The sequence below is a fragment of the Lissotriton helveticus genome, chromosome 4_1 (assembly GCF_964261635.1).
Source record: "Lissotriton helveticus chromosome 4_1, aLisHel1.1, whole genome shotgun sequence".
NCBI lineage: Eukaryota > Metazoa > Chordata > Amphibia > Caudata > Salamandridae > Lissotriton > Lissotriton helveticus.
In genome coordinates, this window is record NC_136063.1 from 560167623 (window position 1) to 560190755 (window position 23133).

Genomic DNA, 23133 nt, shown 5'->3' on the forward strand with positions numbered 1-23133 from the left:
ACTTGTCAGGGACCTGTAATAAAGTGCAAATAAAATAAGGTGAGTGCATGTTATCTTTCATACGCGAGCTCTCCCATACACTACATACAACTTAAAAACCTTTCAGGAGCAAAAGTAGTAGCTGATTCTATTATCTAGCTAAAGCAGAATTAGTTCAGGGTTCAACTTGTCCGATTACCCTAAATGTATGGCTAGCGCCTCATCACAAGTGTGGCCATTTGGTTGCAGTGTGTAATACTTAATGATGAGTCTAGACTCAAGTCTCCTTAGTTCTTGAAGTCTATCGCCTCCCTTTTCTCTTACTGGTACTTGGTCGAGAACACAGAAGCTAATGAGGCTGTTGTTGCTCTTATGGTGAGTGGCACAATGTTTCGCTACGGGATATTGTCTGTCCAGATTTTGTATGGCTCTAAGGTGTTCCAGCACTCTCTTTTTGGCCTGATGGATCGTACTCCCTATGTAGAATTTGTTGCAGGGACATTTAAGTGCATATACTGCATACTCTGTGAGGCATGAGAAGTGTTTCAAAATTCTAAATGGTTTACAGTCTTTGGACAGTTTGACTTCTTTTGTGTTTGAGCTGTGTTTACAGGCTTTACACCTACCACACACATAGAATCCTTGAATGGGGTTCATTTTACTAGATGTCTTCAAGTGACTTAGGGCTACGATAGGTAATTTGGGGATATTCCTGGATGCCTATGGCTACATCTTTGTCAGTTTTCAATGTGTCCCAACATTTGTTAATAGCTCCCCTGACCTCTCTTGACTGTAGATTATAATCAGTTATAAATCTAGCTGTTTCTGCATTTGTAGATACATCCTTATTCTGTCTTACAATGATCAGCTCACCTCTCTCTTTTGCTAACTGTTTCCAATGCTGGCTCAATGTATTTCCTGTTATAGCCTCTTTGTTAAATCTCTCACACATGATTTTTGTCTCACATTCAAAATCTTCATTCTTAGTGCAATTTCTCTTGGCACGCAATAACTCTCCCACTGGGATGGAATAAATAAGGCTGCTGGGGTGACAACTCTGTGCATGGAGGAGGCTGTTTCCAGCCGTATCTTTTCTATACAGCGTTGTGATGAGTTTATTATTTTCTACCTTTATTCTCAGGCCTAGAAAGTCAATGGTTTCTCTTTCGATGTGGCTTGTGAAAGACAGGTTATGGTCATTCATATTCAAGGTTTTAACAAACTCAACAGCATCTTCTTCCTCACCCTCCCACACAATAAAAATATCCTCAATGTAGCGAAACCATGTTTTCACCCCTGCCTGATATAGAGGAAGGGGTCTGACCTCCTGCTCCTCCCACCAGCCCAGGTACAACCCGGCAAAGCTGGGAGCGAAGTAGGTGCCCATCGCCGTCCCGAGGATTTGGTGATAGATGGAGCCATTGAAAAGAAAGAAATTCTGAGTCAAGCATCTGTATGCCATATCTAAAACCATTTCTGTATGGAACAGGTAAGATATAGACCTATTCTTAAGGAGGTGCCTGCAAGCGCTGATCCCCATTTCATGTGGAATGCTGGTATACAGGCTGTTGACGTCTAACGTCATCAATAAACAGTTCGTGTTCCATACCACTCCCTCAATTTTCCGTAGAAAATCCCCTGAATCTTTCAAATATGCAGGAAGATCTTGCACCAGGGGCTGGAGGAAGTAGTCAACATACCTGGATGTGTTCGCTAGCAGCTGCCTCTCAAGGAAACTATAGGCCTCCCCAGGGGTTTAGTCATGCTCTTATGGAGTTTGGGCAGGAGGCATAGGGCCGGGAGTTTAGGGTATTTGCACCTCAAAATATTATATTGTTCTACTTCAATCAAACCCCTCTCCTTCCATTCAATTAACTGTTCTTGATACTTTGTGTTTTTGGCATTATACATTTGCTTATTACTCTTTTCCTACTTGCTCACATCACCAAGCTGGGTTAGACCTTCATTAATGTACATTTCTCTTGGTAACACCACAATGCTTTTAACATATTTATTCACTCCTGAGAGTACAGAACGTGAGTCTGCCTTCTAGCTCCTGCTTTAAGCACACATGCAGGGAGTCTGTTGTTTATTTTTACACTATGGTGGAATGTCACATGTTATGTATATAAAACTTTATTGAACCCGACACTCGCACTCGTGAACAAGGAGACTAGATCTCCGAAATGCGTTGAGTGAGCTGCTGTGAATTAAACACACGCTGAACTAAGGAAAGTGGCCTGGACTTCGTTTCTTTTGATTTACCTGGAACGAGGACTGTGTGGAATGTGTGGGTGTTGCGAACCCGTCCAGGCCCGCCGTTGGTAAGGCCATATATATATATATATATATATCTATATATATATATATATATATACATACACACATAGCTATATGTATATGTATAAGCAAGAAAGGGGCATGGCTATGGGATCCTGTTTTCCCCCCAGTTACGCATGCCTGCAAGTTGGCTGGTGGGAGGAACAGGTCCTAAACAAGATACCTAAGAGACATAAAGCCAGGCACTGGTTGAGGTTTATAGATGATGTTTCTGCAGTTTTGGAAGGGGTTGTGAAAAGTGCACAGTAGTATGTGAATAATCTGAATAACAACCCGTGTAACCTCAATTTCACGTCCAAAATCAGTCAGTTCTCGGTTGAATTCTTAGATGTAAAAGTCTCAATCATCAATAACAACTTTAGAGACAACTTTACTCAGGAAAAAGACAGAGTGCAATAGTATATTGCATGCCACCAGTGGTCACCCAAGACACCTCATAGACAGCATTCCATTGGGAGAGCTGCTGAGACTAAAACGCATCTGCAGCTCCACATAAGATTTTGATAAACGTGCAAAAGAGATGATGGTGAGGCAACAAGAGAGAGGGTATTCTAAATCAGTTCTCTCATAAGCCTTGAGCAGGGCAAATGCTAAGACAAGAGAATCTCTGCTAGACCCTTAAGTTAATCTGGGAGAGAACAATGAGGAAAGTCCTGGACTAATCACTACATTTAGTAAGCAAGAGAGGAGAATCAAATCAATTGTCAAAAAGAACTGGCCGATTATGCTTACAGATGGAGTGCTAGGGAATAGACTGCCCGCTTCACCCACGATCACTTTTAGACGATCGTGATCTATGAGGAGCCAATTGGTTAGGATGAGTCCAGAAATTAATATCAGAGGTTCTTGGCTTAAACCTAGAACAGGATTCTATAAATGCTCATCGTGTTGTGTATGTAAATTCGGAGTGAACACAGCCCATTATAATACTCCCTTTTCCAATATGAGTGTGGCAATCAAAGGCAGCTATGGATGCCGCACTGAGTATGCTGTGTATGTTCTGACGTGCACCTGTGGATTGCGCTACGTGGGCAGCACCAAACTACAGGTGGACGTCAGAATTTCTCAGCATCCCAGGGCCATAGTGAACAATGATACATCGTATCCAGTCGCTAGGCACTTTAGAGCAATAAATAATAATGACTTGGGGTGCCACTCATATTATGCAATTAATGCGGTGGCCATTGAGAAGGGGTTGTGATAAAGAGAGACTGTTAAGAAAATTAGAGACCCGCATGATTGTGGAATTGCACAGCAAAAGTCCAAATGGGCTAAATAACACCAAAGATTTGCACAATTATTTATGAATTTACATACTACTGCCATGGTTTTTACAGGATGTTTTCGTAATGTGTTTTATAGCCAATAGAGACTTCATGATGAATGAAATATTGATTTTAATACATTTATATTTGCTTGGTAAGCAATATAAACAAGTATGAATCCTTCTAGAACCGCTAGTTTTTGCACAATAAGGGAATCTGTACAGATTTTACTGTGGTGTTTGTAGGGGTGTTTTTCTTATATATTTATATATAGCACTTTCGTACTTGTTTGTAATAAAGCACTTTGTTGGTAGGTTTCCATATAGCTTGAACATTGTTATGGTAAAATGTGAAACACAAAGAGGTAGATATGTCTAGCCATTGCATTTATGCAGAAAATTATAACTATGGCAACATGTGAAGTACAAGGAGGTGGATATGTTTGGCCATTGCATTTATGCAGAAAATTATAATTATGGCTAAGCAATCCCAGTATAAACATACAATCCAAATAAAAAAAGTATAAAAAATATAAGAAGTAAGAACGTGTTACGGTATAGGTGGTCACAGGCAGACCCAGTATTGCAGTTTTTTTTAGCATAAATTGCTGAATATTTGCACAGTGTGCTGTTTACATATACATATAATTATTCCTATTTTATTATATATAAGTTGGGTATAGGTTTTCTTAAGTTTGTATTATACAAACAACATATTGGGGTTTTTAGTGTTATTTATATATTTATATATTTAAATAATGTATACAATGACATTGACCGTGATTTTTCAATATTTGCACATACTGGCATTTATGCTGATATAAAGTTGTAAAGTACAATGATATGCAAATTGTAAAATATGCCTTCGGCTCAGGAACACTCCTGGAGGTACCGACGGACAGAGCGGGCCCCACAGTCCGAGCCGTTGCCGGGTGAGGTGAGGCCTTCTTCCCACATAAAGCTGGGAAGAACTCCTCGTTATACAAAAAAGTCACGAGGATACGGTAGGGTGGATAAATTTACCACACTCGCCTATTTCAGTAATACTTACATGTTCTGAAAAAATGTTCTTTCTTTCACACTGATGATAGTGTATTTTGCAGTAGCTATATTTCCAGCCTGGCCCTGAAGAATTCCGGTGAACCTCCACCAACACGGCAGAAACATGTTGGCCTAAATTAATCTTATTAGCATACTGGACAGTGATATTTTCACACTGTCATTACACTGTTTTTTACTTGACGTCAAGGTGGATACCAATAAACATATTTTTCTACTTTGACCGCCATTTTAAATCACTATTATATATTTCTTTCTGAGCACTGCACTCTATCAGCACCACGTGTGGTAAGGATACATCAATCTTTAGAACAATGGTCTAAAGAGACTAAGCCACTATCATTGGGCTTGGACATATGGACCCTGTTCGGAAGGTCCTAAATGACGATGTTCCGCCATATGGGTGGGCTGATAGGACTTATTTAAGTATTTGATGTTTCTTTACCACGGGTGGAAACTCTTTATGGTGTAACTCTTTCTCTTGGTGTCTGTCCTACTCAGCTTTTTTTGACCTTCAAGTTTTTTGTTGTTAAGAGAATTGTAAAATATGACCTCATAAGCTAAAATATTACCAGTGGAATGACTCACCGCAATGTTGCAGAAAGACTAATGCATTCGCGTAGTGTGTCTTCTATGTCTAGCTTTGGATAACCATGTGATTCTCGCACATGGAGTGGACACTAAGCATAGTTTAAAAATAATGGCATTTGCTGCATTTCAAATGTGTGTGATCAAGAGCACGGCTGTGCTCAAAACGCGTTGCAGAGCGCAGGATTAAATAAATTACCTTCCTGCCAGAACCTTGTGGCTCGTCCCTCTCTTTCTGCCAGAATTGGAAGTCTAGAGGGAATGCTGTGAGTGATATATATATATATATATATATATATATATATATATATATATATATATATATATATATATATTTTTTTTTTTTTTTTTAAGAAGAAAACCTGAATGCAGTTCTGGACTTGTTTTTTCTAGAAAAGTTAATCTATTTCTGTAGAGTATGTTGAACCACTTACTGTACATGCAGTGGCCGAGAATGCATAAAGCAGGTCTTTGTAGGTTGCATACATTTTACCCTTCTCAGACTATATACGGTGTCCAAAGTTGTTATCAACGGCACTCCAGGGAGTCTTTTGTCTCACTCCAACGTAAAATCTTGCTGCTGTTCTAGTAAATTCGCAGAACACATTTTCAATAATTCCCAAAGACCATTATTCTTGCTTGACAGATTTTTCCAGGGAGAATTCAGTCACCATTTGATTCCAGATGTTTGAAGTATCCAATTCACAATCTTTTCAAGCAAGTAAAAATCGTCGGCCAAGAAACCATTTGAGTTTTCGTTACTAAAGTGGCATGCTAGTAAATAAAGAAATGCTTATCATCAATTCACACTGTTCGCCTGCAAACCCTGACCCCAAGGATGTAGCAGCTGCAAACACCATATTGCATTCTGACTGAATATTGCAGCTATAAGACCAAAGTGGAGCAAGTGACACAATGAACGGATGGGTGATAATTGTAAGCGCTATACAAATGTTAAAAACCATCGAAAACAATCGGCAAAAGCAGTATAGCTTTGTGAGTTACGATGTGTGTGCACAAACAGACTGATGTGTGAAGCAGATTAGGGGGTCCCTGTATCCATGCCATTATGTGCACACCTACACATCAACTACAACACAGTCACTGTCCAGAAAAAAAGGTTAACACAAAGACGGCCTCATTAGGAGGTATGGCTCAACATTGGGCATATTTACAATGGAAGTGAAAGAGCACAGCTTTAGCCTTCTTGGCTTAATGCTGCGCTCCGCCACTTCCGAAACAGAGGGCTGCACCATATTTACAACAACATGGTGCAGCTCTGCGTTTTCCCCGGCGCTGCTGCTAATTTAGCTGTCTAATGCCAATACAGGCACCCTTGCATCATAGTGCAAGGGTGCCTACAATGAGGGGAAGGATTGTTTATGTGGAAGAAGGTGTCCCTTCCTGTACATAAATAATCTTTAAATGGTGTATTGTAACTTCTATGTGTGCTGCTTAATGCAGCACTCATAGAAGTTGCAAAACATCAGTTTTTATTAATGATTGTTTATATGCAGGAAGGGACACCTTCCTGCACATAAACAATCAATGGTGTTTGGCTGTTTCTATGTGTGCTGCACAACGCAGCAGATATGGAAACTGCAAAAACAAGGAGAAATTAAACATTTCTCTGCATTTCGCCAGGGTAAGTCCAGGTTTTCCCTGGTCTTTATTTGGTGATGCCCCATGTTTGCGCCATCCTTTTAAATATTGGGCAGCATCAAATTCAATGGGTGTTGTGGTGGAACATACACTGCAACACCCATTGCCCTCCACTTTGGCGCTAAGTATACCATGAAAGGGTGCCTTATTTACAAGGCAGCGTTAAGCTATGTTAAGTGGCTTAAAGCTGCCTTGTAAATAAGGCGAAGCTCCTTTCACGACACCACAACATGCAAAAAACTGATGTTGTGGTGGCGCTAGAGGCTTGTAAATATGCCCCTATGTTTCATCCCAAGGAGATACTGCAATGTAAAAGTAAGATCATAGGATTTACACTTTACCCTGGTGAAAGCTAATGGCAACAAATGATGGGTTCAGTGGCGGCTGGCACCATGAAAATATAGTGAGACACAATGCCCCAAAACTCACCATGAAGTCTGTGTTCTGTCCAGTGTGTCTCTGGTGGTATCCAGGAAACGATGAGCAGGAAAGGAAAGGTTTTCCTTCCTGCCTAGTGGACTTGAATCCAATCAATCCTGGAGCTGCTCTAATGCTGTTTTCAGCTTGCGAGAAACTCCAGGATAGGTGGAGCAGGCTAACCCAGTGTTCATTTTGAGGCTGGGTGCCAGTGCCAGTAATCACCCGGCTGTTTCACAGCCCTGGGTTTCTGGGTCTACAGTGTGCATGTCAGGCTGGCCGTCGCAAGATCAAACGTTTGCACTAAAAGGGCAGCAGTACCATCCTGCAAATGCAGGAATTAGCCCCACCCTCTGCCCTCACAGCCTGAGCATTCTGCAATTGAAATGACATTTTATTTATTTGTTTTTACCTGTTGTGCTCGAAGCAGGCTGGGTGACACTCCGTTGGCCTTTAGGAGGAACTGCCCTGGATGGGGTGCACTTGCGGTTTTAGCTCCTGCGCAAAATTCAGCTGGTATGTTGCATGCAGTAATCTGGCCATTTTTAGGTATGCCAATATCCAAGACATTCTGATTTTACTAAAATCATGTATAAATGGTATACCTATATGGGTCAGCGGCTTCATTCATTGGTCAGTTCTTGTGTCATTCACATTTGTCTTTCACCCACTACAGCATAAAACATGAAGCAATAGTTCAGGCCACTTTAGCTACACCATGAGTGACAGCATTTTGCTCCTTCACAAACAGGCACACAAATGAATTGCTTTCACTGTCAGGGACTATGATAGTAATGTGTTCCCTTTGAAATGAAAATATACATTTGGTTTTAGTCAGTGTACCTTTTTTACACTGTTGGGGCCCAACAGCACTTCCAACAACAAAGTTTAGAACTGACAAAGCCAAAAGGCTGGCAGCCATCGCCTGACCTTTTGGTATTGCCAATATTTATTTGGGTCTCTGGTGAAATTATACATACACATTACATAGGGAAAACCTGAGAGTAATAGATAAAACAGACTAATTAAGATATTATTGCAGGCCAATAGGGTCGACCAGAATAGAATGACAGAAAACCATGAGAGAAACTGCTCCTGAGAGAAAATGATAATATTTAGTCTCAAAACACGACCTGGGAGTTCAACAACTTATGCTGCACACCTTTAGACATGACTATTATGTATTAATAGATGTTCACAATTCTACTTTTCACATTATTTTCCAAAACCTTTCATTTTGCCCCTCATTTTTTGAGGGTGAAAAAAACCGAGCTCAAAGAAATACTTACTTAATGAAGCTTGGATGCTCCTTTGGTGATCTCCGAAATTGGCATCTCTGCCAAATCATCCACTCTTTGGCTACAGTCCTATAGCTGCTCAAACTTCATAAGAAGATGACTAGGTCCTCATGTACAAAGATTCCTGTTAAGAAACCATAAATTGTAATATTTTATATTTCACAATTTGCGATTTCTTATCAGGAGTGTACCAAAAATGAAGTCAATAAAGGCACACCAATTTTTACAATATGCCTTTGTTTTTTGCAAACCAACGTATATACTAATAGGTTGGTTCACCACATACAGAATCGTAGTGGGTCACAATTTTACCTACCTCATTAATATGCATGAGGTAGACTGCAAAATACAACCCACTATGATGGGGAAATGGGATGTTGTTAAATAAAATGAACAATTACGCAAGTTTTTTTTAGGAGCATACATAGTACATGGACCACTGCCTGCTCCTAAAAATCTTTTTTGTATCATTCACAAAGGGGACCCATTCCTATTTGCAAAAAGTTATTGTTTTGTCATTCTATTTCAGTTGTAAAACATTAATGCATCCTTATAGGAATTGGTCACCCTTAAAGCACCCCTTACAAGTACAGATTCGGTATCTTTTCCCAAACCCAAATTGTGATTCAGGAATGTAAGGAAATGGCTCTTTTTGCATGTTCAACCCCACATATTTGGACTAACGCTGCTGGTTGTTCGACTCTGAGAGTACACTGAGGCCTAATAACCTGATCATAGTGCCATTTTTCAAGCTTCGTACAAAAGATATGTGAATTGGATACACCCAATTGGCAGGTACTGACTTACTTATACATCCCTAGTATGTGGTACCCAGGGCATGTAAGGCAGTGTGTTCTCCCAGGGCTGCAGCACCATTTGTGCCACCTTGAGTAGGGAAAGGACAAATGGATCCCAGCCTGCACTACAGACTGAAAGAGCAGTGTTTACACTGCAAGTTCAACTTTGCCATCACAGTTAACGGAGTGAATGGCAATGCCACCACTTCCCATTAATTATATATCCAAATCTCCCCTAAGGAAGGTCTGTGGAGCCCTATATATTGTTAAGTAGGACATACATTTTTGATATATTGTAACAGCAAAACTTTCAACTTGTCATTTTGTTGTGGAATTGTTAGTAGCCCCATTGGCTAACTCAAGGATACTGGCTGGCATCCCAGCCTGGCTTATCCCTGAGTGGGACTCCCTAACAGGGTCAAGTAAGGTATCAAATTAATCATGGCATTAAATCCGACCTGACAGCCAGGTCGAATTTAAAGTCATTATTAAACTAAACAACTTTTAGAAATGTGCCACTTTGAAGTCCAGCTAATCCAGTAGCCTCACAAACACCCTGACACACAGACAGATTTCTGACCACCTGGGGAAACGTGTGAATGGCTCACAGGTCCAGGATCAAAGGCAGTTCTTCTCCCAGGATGGCCACTCGGGGTGTTAGTCCAAGAGGAGAGCTTCAATAGGGAGGCCGCCTTAGAAGGGATGTGTGCAACAACACCTCTGAGCAGGATGCCTTTTATTTCTGTAGACAATTAGGAGGAGGGCCAGAGAGGGAAAACTCATTTCCCAAACCATTTTCCCCATGGGCGTGTGGCTCACTGGTAGCCGCACGTCTAGAGTGGGCTATCGTGCTCCTGACAACCAAGGAAGGGTCAACCCATTTTCAAAGGGGCAAGAATGGGGCCCTCTGGGATAGCCAGATGTCACACATTGCAGCAAACATGTCACTTCTTAGGGGAGGACCCAGTAGCCATTGGATAGTGAGCGCATGGTCCCCCGCGGGGCTCTTTACTGGAATAAATGTGGCACCCCTGTCACCCTGCCACTCAGATCACAATGGAATTGGAGAGAGGACCAAAGAAGGACTGCCCTGCTGCCCTTGAAACTTCACAAAGAGATGCTGAACCGTTGTACGGACTGCACCTGCTGCACTGTGGGCTATCAAAGTTTGGACTGTGCCTGTGGCTCATGGCTCGGGAAAAGTTGATTCACGGCCCCAAACTACAGAAGTGACTCCAAGGATCAGTCGGTTGATTCCTTGGAACCAGCTCCAGTGACACAAGAGCTGAAGAAGTCCAAACCAACAAGTTGATAACCACTGCAGAGGTTTTTCCGCTACCAGTCACCAGGCTTACAAAAAGACATATGCGAGATAGCCAAATATTGCACCCATGTCTGTCAGACCCAGAAGTACTATCGGAGTCCAGATTCATTTTAACGACATAAGGAGTTTGCCCCAGTTATACGGGGCAAAAAGACCATTAGCCCGGCATCGGCTGGCCTACTACTGCAATGTAGAGGACTTCAAGGGACCCCGGTCTCTGTGGCCAAAGACGCTCCTCATCACCTGTGGCTCATGGGACCACCACAAAGACACCCCTGTTGACTGCACATCAATTGGAGAATCCATTGCCTGTATCCTCAGCATCAGGACCACTCCATTGATGCCCATGGAAGTCTTCCTGTAAAGTTTGGAACTTGTCTTAAAAACACTCCAGTGGCCAGGGAACTGCTCAAAGTATCCTCTCTGGCCCCCAAGACCTTTACCCTACTGAAGTTGATTATTAAACCCGGGCCAGAGTACTTGCACTAGCTCTGTCAAACTTTTGAAAAGTGGACAAACCTTTTGTTGAACAATCGTTCTTTGTGGTTGCATTTAAAAGTGATAAAAAAATCTCATGTATGTATCTCTGGAACTGCCCAGTGGATTATGATGAGAAAGGTCTCTATTATTCATACAAATACACACTAGTTTTATAAATTGTTGCCATGTAACTTTCTTGTTGTGTGACTTTCTTATTGTGTTGTTTGGTGCTGTTAAATCTTTACACTAAGGGTCTGATTAGGATGGCGAGTGGACTCCTGTCCGCTTGCCACTCTAACAGTGATGGGGACCACCTGACATAGTGTTGGGGGTCCTACAGGCCAAATTACAATGCGACCGTCTCTGTGGTGGTAGCATTGTACAGGTTTTCCATTGCTGCGGGTGCTGCTGCCTGCAGCACCCGCTGCAATGGAAAAAAGGGATGTGTAAGGTATCCCTGTACTACATGACAAGCACCATGCGGAGCCTGTCACTTGATACAGGGATCAAGTGGGAGGGCACCATAGGTGCCCCTTCATATCCAAAGAAAGGGTCCAGGGTGAAGGGAGGCCCGCTACGGGCCCCCAATGTGGGTGAGCCACCATGGAAAGGCTGGCAGGGAGAGACCATCCTAATCCATACAGCGGTGCCAGGTTTGTACGGCCAACATTGTAGGAATTCGGAGGCCCTACGCAGCACCGGCAGGCTCAAGGAGCCCGTCTGATGTATGGTGGTCGAGCTTTCCACCTGCCTGCACACAGCCCGCCATCAAAATCTGGAGGTCAGAAAAGCTGCTTAGAATGGCGGGGAGACTGAAACCGACAGCATGTCAGTGGCGGTCTCCCCACCATCCTAATCACCCTCTAAATTCCTTTGCCAAGCCTTACTGCTCGCTGCCACAGCTACCCAGGGTTTTGCGCAAGGTTAAGTAAATGAGACTGACTAGACCCAAGACACAGAGTGAGTGTACCCCATGATAAGGCCCCACAGCCATATCATTGAGTACACCCAAATTCTCAAAGGGAAGAATCTGTAACATCTTACCGATGCGTAAGTTGGGTTTTGGTGAATTAAAAAATTCCATTTTGTGGTCAAGAAAACTCCAACTTTACGAATCAGAGCCTCCCCAACTATAAAATAGCTTAGTGCATAAGAATCTTAGTCCTTGCTTGATATTGGGATCTTGGAAAACAACAGCTGTGAAACTGTTCCTTTCTCTGAGTTCTTCCTAAAACGCGTCCAAGATCTCACCTTACCTTGAGTTTTGCTATATCCATGGGAATAAACTTATTGATAATTTTGTCATGTATTGTACATGTTTTCACCAAAAAGATAACCAATCAGTATCAAAATGCTTTTTGAGGTCAATTCTTACAATTTAGGATAAGTACAAATCAATTATGACCTGTGCCCTTCCTCAAAAGAGCAGAGTAAGCATTGACCAAAAGACAAAAGGCAATTTGTATCCAGCACCGCAAGGGGGTTATAAAACTAGAATCCCCATTGATACCCTTCTTGCCTAGGCCTGCTCTACCATATCGAAATAATAGCCAAATGGCCTATCTACATCTATTCATTTATATAAAAATCACAAAAACATATTCTGCCCCCTTCTTTAGTATCAACCTAGCATAAAGAAAAACGTACACACTCAGACAAGTATCACAAGGAGGTTTTGTCTTCCATGTCAGTTTCAACACTCTGCCCTTCATTACATTGCTGAATTTGTTTTCTTGGGATTGCTTATGTCTGCACTCATTTTCCAACACTGGCTCATGATCAATTTGAATGAGTAAATAAGTTCACAAGTGCAATTGATTCATTTAGGGTCCAAAAAAAAGTGTAATACAAGGTGATAAGCAAAAGGTTCACATTCATCTAGTACACATAGTTTTATGTGAAAACGCATGCAAACACATGCATGCATAAGTGCGCACAGACTCTTTGTGCAGTGTCTCAATGGACAATCAGTATATGTGCTCTTGTGTTGGTTCAGCTTGATTGTATTGGGAGACTGGATAGCAGAGAAACTGTACTGAAAGGCAATGGTGGATACTGGAACTCTGGGAGTTTGGTTCTTGCCAATTTTCCGATCTGTATATGGGTAGCTTGTTCCAGGTTATGATCCTGACTACTTTGATTTATGCTGGAATTATGCTGTCTATTTTCATTCCTGCATCTGTGATAACATGCATATGGTTGAGTGTAGGCAGTTTATTGGTATTGTTTTTAGTGTTACATGTTAACTGTAAAGAGCACAATCGTCTTTGGTTCTTAGCACTATTATGAACCTACTAGAGCACATAGTAATCCGCTACCCGCATAAGGCACATTGGGAAACAGACAGATTTTTAATTGCTGCCTAAGTTAAATTAATGAAGGTTGATCATGTAAAGGGGGTGACACAGAGCTCCAAAGCGTTGTTGCTCCTATTGAGAATGCTTTTTCGTCTGATCTTGCCTTGCAAGTTGCAAGAATACATAAAAGTTCAAAAGTAGTAGATCTTAAGGTACATACAGGTACATAACAATTGAATTTTGATGCTTCATGAACAATCTAGCTGCCTCGTCCTGAATAATCTGCCACTTGCATGACGGCCTTTTCTGTGGTGGTTAAATACATGCTGTTGTTCTAACAGGAAGGGGTGGGAGCACACTGCTTCACCTCCCAGCACAGTTCACCCCATAGCAATTCTGGTCAATGCAGTTCATGGTACATGCTTACTTCAAATTTCACTGGAGTATTCCACCAAAGTTGGTGCAGGTTAGTGCTGTAAATCTGTGGGCACGTGTTTCTGGATAACATCCGTCATCAGTACAGAAAAAAATGAATTTTATTTGGGGTTGCTGAGCAGGCTGCCACAATATTTTCAGGTCTCAGTACCTCTTACATGTGCACAGGCTCGCTCATCTTCAATAAACTAATAATCTCTGGGAAGAGATGTACAGAGTTAAAGAAAGGCAAAATTCACCTCTGTTTGTTAAGCTTGAAAAAGCACACACCAGAAACAAGAGCTGCTTAGGGTTCCAGTGAGATGTTCATCTAATAGACTGTCCAGATTTAGAAAAAAGTTTTGAGGAAATAGGGCAGTTAGCTATAGCAAATGGTCATTTTATCTTGTTGCAAACTGGAGTTTCTGTCTGTCAATAGAATCTCAGAGTTGGCAGTTTTTTCTAAGGTTAATTTCTAAAAAGCTTACAAATATTTGACATCGAGAAGCTACAATATAGGAGGCCAGTTAGCTATTATGATTGATGGGAAGAATTGAGCTGATTCACACTGATTAGCACTTGCATTTTTTGTGTGTACATATACATTTTCACTCCCAAAAGGATGGAGGAGTTTGGACAATGGTCAAACATAAATATTAAACAACAGGAGGTTCACCTCCATTCAGCATGAGTGGAGTTGAAGTAAACTGTGTAAGAGCCAAGATTTGTGGTCTTTCAGAAATATAACAGGTTTATCACTTTTCCCTTGCAACCAATAGAAATTTTGATTGAGAGTGTGGAGGTCAAATGTGTGAAGGCTGCCAACAGATCTACTAAAAATCAGTGCTCCAGCCGCCCACCCATTATCTCCTTCCATTTTTATCTCATCTAAAGAAGATAGAACTGCAATCTCCGTGCTGCATCATGTGTCGAACCTGGTTGTGCAATGTGCATGTTGTTTGGAGAGTCCATGTAGTGTTGGAGATGAGAAGCAATCATTTGTATTCTAGGCATTTATCCATAAAATGTAGAAGCAAAATCAGCCTGAAGATAGTCAGCACTGTGGGATCCAAGCTGGGTGGCAATGGCGTGGTGACTGCAGGTTATTATCCTTGAGTATCTTTTTCTGGGATAAACAGAAGGGTGAGTACAGGTCCTAATATGGTATTGGCAGTTTTAGATCGACCAACGAGGGATCAGTATGAGTCGAGAGCTCAATCATTTCTGATTCAGAAATTAGGTTTAAAGTTCTCAAAAGCTTTAAGTAGAGGAACAGATTTTGACTCATTTTAAATCAAATGGGCATGGTAGTGGCTCAGATTCAAATGAAGATGGAATAGTCACTCCCTTGTCCCAGAAAAGGAATGGAAGCTGATAGGATCATTCTAGAGGGTGACACAGTAATATTTGTAAAAAGCAGCCATTCACAAATTGAAAACTGATTCTGAAAATTTTGGAGGGATAGATTTAAGGTCCGGATGATTTGAGCATTTTAGAAAGCATTTTCAGCATTTTGTAGAGCTGGTGTGTATTCAGGTTGTTTTACTTTATAGAATTGGGTTCACTGACACAATATTGTCACCCTGTCCCACCCCTGAGCAGGATGGAGCACTCCCCCCACCTAAAAGCATGTGGCAGCCATTGATTTACAACAATCAAACTTACAGGTAGGTAGCCATCTTCCCAGGGAGGGCTGTTTGGGGGAGGGAAGCCTACACTACAACTCCCACCAGGGCCCCGTCCCACCCCTGAGCAGGACGTAGAACTCCACCACAAACTCAGAGATGTTTTCGAAATTCCACCCAAATGTGACAACAGAACAGGTAAGTAGATAGTGCATGCACCCCAACATTCCTCTCAAAAAGCATGGAGTTATATGACAACACCAGCCATCACATCCCACCAATATTGACTCATTGATTAACTAGTCACCTTTTTGTAAATATTCACTTCCCTGTCACATATACACATTGTAAATAAACACTCCAAAAACACCTCTGTATTTGTGTCTGCTCCATGTTTAGCACAAGATGTACAATGTTGACCTTGATTACAATGTACCAGGACCACAGATTGTTTGTAGGCAAGGAGAGACAGAAGGTACCTAGGAAAACACAACAGAACAATATTACCTCTTCAGGCGGTGGCCTCACAGCCATTACACAACACTTGTCATGAAGGTACTCCTATCTGCACACATTACAATGAGCAACAGTACCGATATAGCCATCCTGTAGCTGTACATAACTACCCTGTCCCAGAAACATTAGCAGCCAGCACAGAGCCAACAACGGGCAGGCACGCTATCCTAGGCCTTAACAACAACAACATCAGCAGACAATGACCCTGTTGTACGTGTTTTGCTCACCTTCAAGGGAAGTAGCGATTGATGAGCTGTTGACACAGGTCGACACCTTCCTCCTCAGCACTATCCTCTTCACTGGACATGTGTGGGTTTGCAGGTGGGCCCTCGGCTGCTTATCAGCATCCAGGAGCAGGGGATCTCATTGCACAAGGCCAGGTTGTGGAGCAAGCAGCATGCAACTACAATCTGACACTCCTTTTTGGGCGAGTACATTAGTGCACCTCCAGTCTTCTCCAGGCAGTGAAGTCGTGACTTCAGGAGACCACTACATGACATGTCCTCTCATGGGCATCATTGTAGCGGACTTCAGCCGGGGTCCTGGGATTCCGCAGTGGGCTCAGCAACCAAGGCCGGTTGGGATATGCAGAGTCACCTAGGTGTGAGATATACATACCGATTAGGTGACATAACTGTGGCAGAGGATAGCAGGTCACACATGCAGCACGCTACTTGACTCTGCGTACTCACCCACAATCCATGCAAGCTCCGGAAGCAGATTAGCCATCAGCTGTGAAACAATGCTGTTACGTAGGATGTACGAGTCATGGGCAGAGCTGGGAAATTTGGCACAGACGTGTGAGATGATCATATCTCCCTGGCACACCACTTGAACATTGATCGAATGGAAATGTTTCCTGTTCCTGTAGATGTGCTCACATGCCTGTGGTGGAACCAGGCCAACATGGGTGCAGTCAATGGCACCAACAACATTAGGGATGTGCCGAAGGGCATAAAAATCACCCTACACAACCGCCAATTCATGCCCCCTGGGGAAATTGATGTATTGGTCATTGTAGGTCATCATAGCGGACAGGACATCACGTAGCACCATGCTGAACATAGGTTGCGACATCCCACCTGTGGTAGAAACCGTGTACTGGAATGAACCAGTAGCAAAGAAATGCAGGGACACCATCACCTTACACGTGGGTGTCAAAGCAGTCAGATATGTTCTGCGAGGCTACAGGTGGTGCTCCAACTGAGCACATAGGTCTTATAGGGTTGGTCGATCCACACGGAATTACCATATGACGTCCTCATCCTCCATGTCTGCCAGCACTGTGAAGGGACGATGCACATTTAGTTGCCTCCTATGTGAGATGATAGGACACACTTGTCATTGCAAACCACCATGAGATGTGTCCAACATCTTACATTTTGACTGACACAATAGCAAACAATTACTGGCATCACAGTTCAGCTTACAGCACAACTTACATGTAGGAACACCTTCAGCTACACTAGTCATATACTTGTCCACTTTTCACACAGTGAGTACCTCCAAAACCAAATCTAAATATGCGAATGCCCAAAGGTACATGTCCACATCTTGGTAACCAGCCCTGAGAGTAGTTCATACAGCATATGTGTGAAACCACAACACTGATGTCCCCTACCTAGCTGCTGTACCTGCCACACCTCCTTGTGTAAGTCAAACAGGGCACACATAAACAATACAATGAGCGCAGTCTGTGCATTCAGATCTTGAATGGTTTTTTTTTAAACATATTTTATTGTTTTATATATTCATCATACATATATATCATCATCGCAAGTCAGCAACATGAGACAACGCCTCGTTGTCCCGCTTCCTTATTCGTCCTATGACATATTCAATATTAATGCTGTTCCCCACCGCAATGAGATATATACCCAGTTATACTGTAGCTCGCAGACTGACAAATCCAGTCCCCAATTCAATTATCCCCACCCTTCACTGATTCCACCTCCCCCTCCCCCTGCACCAGTGTGTGTGACTACTCTCATCACTATCTATCGTATATCATGCTTCAACCATAACTGATAACATTCCTCTGTGTACCTATTGATCCTAGGGGACCCCACCCATCCCAGCTCACTCTAGCTTAACACCCCCTATCCAGTGCTCTGATAGCGCCTGTACCAATGCCTCCCATGCTTTCGCTGAGTCTAGTGCCTTTTCATTGTTAAGCCGTCGCTCTTGCTGATATCTAATCTCCCTCTCACTACCCACCCATTTTAAAAACTCGGTTCTCCATTTCTCCCCCTTGGGTCCCTCCTTTGCTTTCCGATGTCTCGTTATTTCCCTTTTTGCTAGAATTAGCCCCATGTCCACCAATTTGCTTGTTATTTTGGTTTTAGAAGTGTGCGGAAACCAGTGTAGTATAAAAGTTGCAATATCAAAAGTCAGCTGTCGCTCTGTGATCGTGTTCAGCATGTATCCCACTTCTTCCCAATAGTCTCCTAATTTAGGGCATGACCATAGCATATGTTCCAATTCTGCTCCTTCATACGCACATCGGGGGCATGCTGCGTCTACTACTCTAAAATATTTCCTAATTCTTCCTGGGGTAAGATACGCTCTGTGTAGTATATAGAAATGCACCAGCTGGAATCTTGCATTTCTCGTGCTTTTCCAAGCCCTCCGCAGTATTTTTGCCCAGGCTGTCTCCGGTATGGGTTTCTCTATACCGGCTTCCCATTTTGCTTTCAGATTGTCCAAGGGCGCTAGCCCTTTATTCAACATCCTAGCATAAAGACAATTGACCGCCTTAAAGGTCCCAGCAGCCATCATTGTGTATTGACACGCCATTGTCGTTTTGGGTTCCTTAAGCCCTTCCCTCCATTGCGCTTTCAGATTGTCCAAGGGCGCTTGCCTTTTATTCAACATCCTAGCATAAAGACAAGTTACCACCTTAAAGGTCCCAGCAGCCATCATTGTGTATTGACACGCCATTGCTGTTTTGGGTTCTGTAAGCCCTTCCCTCCAGTGCGCTTGCAGCACACCTGTCAGTGCAGCATGTAATAGAAACCCTCCTCTAGGCAGATCATACCTCTCTTGCAACGCCTGGTAGGACAGCATTTCCCCGTCTTCATAGAGGTCTCCAATTACTTGGATCCCTTCTTGCTCCCAGACCCGCAATGGTGCCCAATCGCCCCCATGGGGTAGCGCCGTAGCCATCCCTAGCGGGATTTCAGGCGCATAGTGATGCCCGACACCCGCCCTGCGTTGGGATCGATTCCAGCATAGTCTTAGTGTCTTTTCTTCCAAGGAGAGATCCCTAGGAACTAGCTTTTGTTGCATGACTATAAAGGAGAGAACATGGCGGGGGATCCCCCTACCTCTTAAATGCTCTGGGCCCCTGAATTCCTTGGCTACTGCTTGCGTTAATACTTGTAGCTGGGCCGCCAAATGATACAATTCAAAATCAGGAACCGCTAGCCTGCCCTCAGCCTTGGGTCTAACCAGCGTCACCTGTGCCACTCTACTTCTGCCCGACCCCCACAGGAATCCCACTATCAGTGATTTAAGCAATTTAAATATCGAGCTCGGGATCCATATTGGTAGAGTTCTGAAAAAATATTGCAGCCTAGTTAGCGCTACCATCTTTAATAGGGCTATACAGCCTGTCACAGACAACGGGAACGCAGCACAAAAGGCCATACTACCCTTCAATGCCCTCACGCCTTTCCCAACATTCCCCTCCAACATATCAGTGGCACTGTGATAAATATGCACTCCTAAGTATGCCAGACAGGTCGGTTCCCATCTCACTTCACTAGGTCCGATGGGAGTAGGCTCTCCAGGTCTCATCGGAAACAAACATGTTTTAGACCAGTTCACCCGCAGTTCCGATATATCTCCAAACCCTGAGAGCAAGCTCGCCACTCCCTCCAGTGCTCTCCCTGTGTCCTCTAAAAACATCAGTAGGTCATCGGCGTATAGCAAAATATATTGCCATTCTCCTCTGTAGCTCAGGCCCCTGTAGTTCTCTCCTAATCTGGCCTTTGTCGCTAGCGGTTCTATGGCTAGTGCAGACAACAAGGGGGAGAGCGAACACCCTGCCTAGTCCCCCGAGCTACCGGGTACTGAGATTATATCAATGACCCAACCCGCACTCTAGATACTGCGGATGTGTATAGCACTCTTGTCCAAGTCACAAAATCAGAGCCCACTCCAAAACGTCCTAGCGTCTTATATAGGTACAACCATTCTAGGCTATGAAAGGCTTTCTCAATATCTACTGACAGCACCACAGGTTGTTGCGCCCCCGGTTGATCCTCTTCTAAAATCCGTATTATTCTGCGAACACTAAGGGAGGTATTCCTAGTCGGGATAAACCCAGCTTGATCCTCAGGGATCAGTGTGGGCATATGCTGCATTAGGTGAGTCGCCAATATCCTACTCAAGATTTTATAATCAGTAGTCAACATTGACAATGGGCGATAAGAGGCCGTGTCCGTCCCCGCACGTCCAGTTTTCAGTAGCGGGATCACAAGTGCTTCCCGCATGGAGCCAGGGAGTTGACCCAGTTCTTTCGCCTCTTTGTAAACCTCCAGTAGCCTCGGGGCCAGCAAGTCTATATATTTCAAGTAAAACTTGATCGGTAATCCATCAGTCCCCGGCATTTTATTTCAGGCCATATGCTTGCTAGCACTCCTAATTTCCTCAAATTTTATGTCTTGGCCTAAACATTTCGCCTGCTCCTCCTCCAGTACTGGGAGTGTCACCCTATCTAGGAAGGAGTCAATCTCAAGATCCCCGGCCCACAATGAACTATCGTACAATATCTCAGAGTACTGCTGGAATCGATGCAAAATCTCACTCTGGGCAAAAACTACCACCCCTCCATCATCCTCTAGCGCCAATATAGGCGAGCCTCTTTTCGTCGAGTTGGCCAGCCAATACTGCCTTATCCCCCTCCGCATGTGATTTCGTAAGATAAGTTTTATAGTCAAAACAGCGTAGTCTCTCCATCTCCACTGCCACCTCTTATTTCGCCTCTATCACTTCCTCGTGAGCCTCGGGTGCCCTGGCCGTGCCAATTCCGCCTTCCTCAATCTACTCTCGGCCCGGTCTACATCTTGCAGCAGTACTCTCCTCACCCCAACATATTTACCTATGCAGAGCCCCCGTATTACTGTCTTGAAGGCGTCTCATTCCAGCACCCTTGTGGAGGCTGTACCCGCATTTTCAGTTAAGTAGTGTGTTATCCCTTCCTTCACCTCTTTCTGGAAAACCGGGTCCTCCAGTGTCTCAGGCCGAAGACGCCAGGTGGGGATGGCCGACACCACCGGCATCCAGTGCATGGTAAGCAACAATGGATTATGATCTGAAAGTGTCTTGGCTAGGTATTCGGTATGCACTACAGCCGGCACTACCGCGGGTGAACATAGTACTGTATCTAGTCGGACATGCAAATCATGCACCACCGAGAAGTATGAATAATCCCGGTCAAATGGGTGGTGCGAACACCACACATCTATTAACTTCCACCTGTCTTGCCAGTCCCGTCTACATTTAGTTAATCTATGTACCGGGGAGTCCATCAGAGGGGGATGCGATCTATCTAGCGCCACATCCGCCATAGTGCTACAATCCCCACCCAACATCAGCGAGCCTGTAAAGTAATGTGCTAACGTGCTAGACAAACGCTCCAAGAAACGTGGCTGGTCAATGTTCGGTGCATAAATGCTACATAGCGCTATATCTCTGCCTCGGAGTCTACCTTCTATTGATACAAACCTGCCTTTCGGATCTATCGTCTGTCTTGTCACCTGGAAAGGAACTCCAGCTCTAATCCATATCAATGCCCCCCGTGCGAACGCTGAATATGGGGTGTTAAATACCTGCCCTCTCCACCTCCTCTGCAAAGCTATACCCTCCGTCTTAGTGAGGTGAGTCTCCTGCAGCAGCGCTATATGGACCCCTCTTCTAACCAAATATGCGTGGACCTTATGGCGACGTTGCATGGTATGGAGCCCCCTTACATTCCAGGTTATACAGCGTAGGTCAGCTACAGCACCTATCGCTAATGTGTACTGTCATCCTCTTCGTACCTGTCACAGAAACCACACCGGTGCACCCCTGAACTCAACTCCCCTCCCAACATCCGAGCCACCTCCCACAAGAACAGGTCCTAGAACCAAACAGCTAGTCCCCATCCAAACAATTGCAACAAAGAACACACAACTAAGCCCACCAGCGATCTCTTTGGGCATGCCTTATGGGCAACGAGGGGAGCTCAGCACCGAAGACTCACCGCTTTTCCTCTGCTAACATCTGGCCCTGAAAACCCTAGTCAGTTGGACGCTTCATGCGTTATCCCCCCGATCATCACCTGAAAACTCAATGAGCTGCAGTGAATGTAGCACCCGCCTCCCATCCTCAATATTCCCAATGACTCTCATCAGCCCCAACAGCAACACGTCGACCGCCCCAACTGCATCTGATCATTCCTCTAACATCCCATCCGCCGTTGCTGGAGTGATCTGCGGCACTCGTACACTGCCCGCCTCCGAGACCTCTGTATCCAAGCGTTCATTATCTTTGTCCGAGTGTGTGCCTCCTGTAGATTGCATCCTCTGCCCTCCTGATAACGTGGTTACCCCCTCCAGCACCCCTACTGCTCTATCTCAGTCTGCGACACTGACGGCCGCCTCAATCCTTGCACTCTGTGTCGGAGCCGCTGCGATTTGCGCTGTGGTAACCCGTCTAAGGCGCCTCGAGTTCACCGGTCTTGGCCATCCTTCCCAGCTCTGTAGGATTCCAACCATATGCATGCTTCATCTGGGGTTTCACAGAAACATGTCTTGCCATCCACGATTATCCGTAGTTTGGCTGCAAACAACAAGGAGTATTGAAGTCCTTCTTCCCTCAGTTCTCTTTTAACGGCAAGAGCAGTAATACAATCTAGGGCATTCGCCATTGTGGCCTTCAGCGCAGTCTGTGCCGGTTCTACCACTTGAATCGCTCCCTCTACAATCTTTATCCTATCCACCAATTTAGAGTGGTCTGCCCGCAGGAGCCCTAGTCCTGTAGCCACCTGTGCTATGTCTTGTTGGAGAGCGGTGAGAGAGTCCGCAATT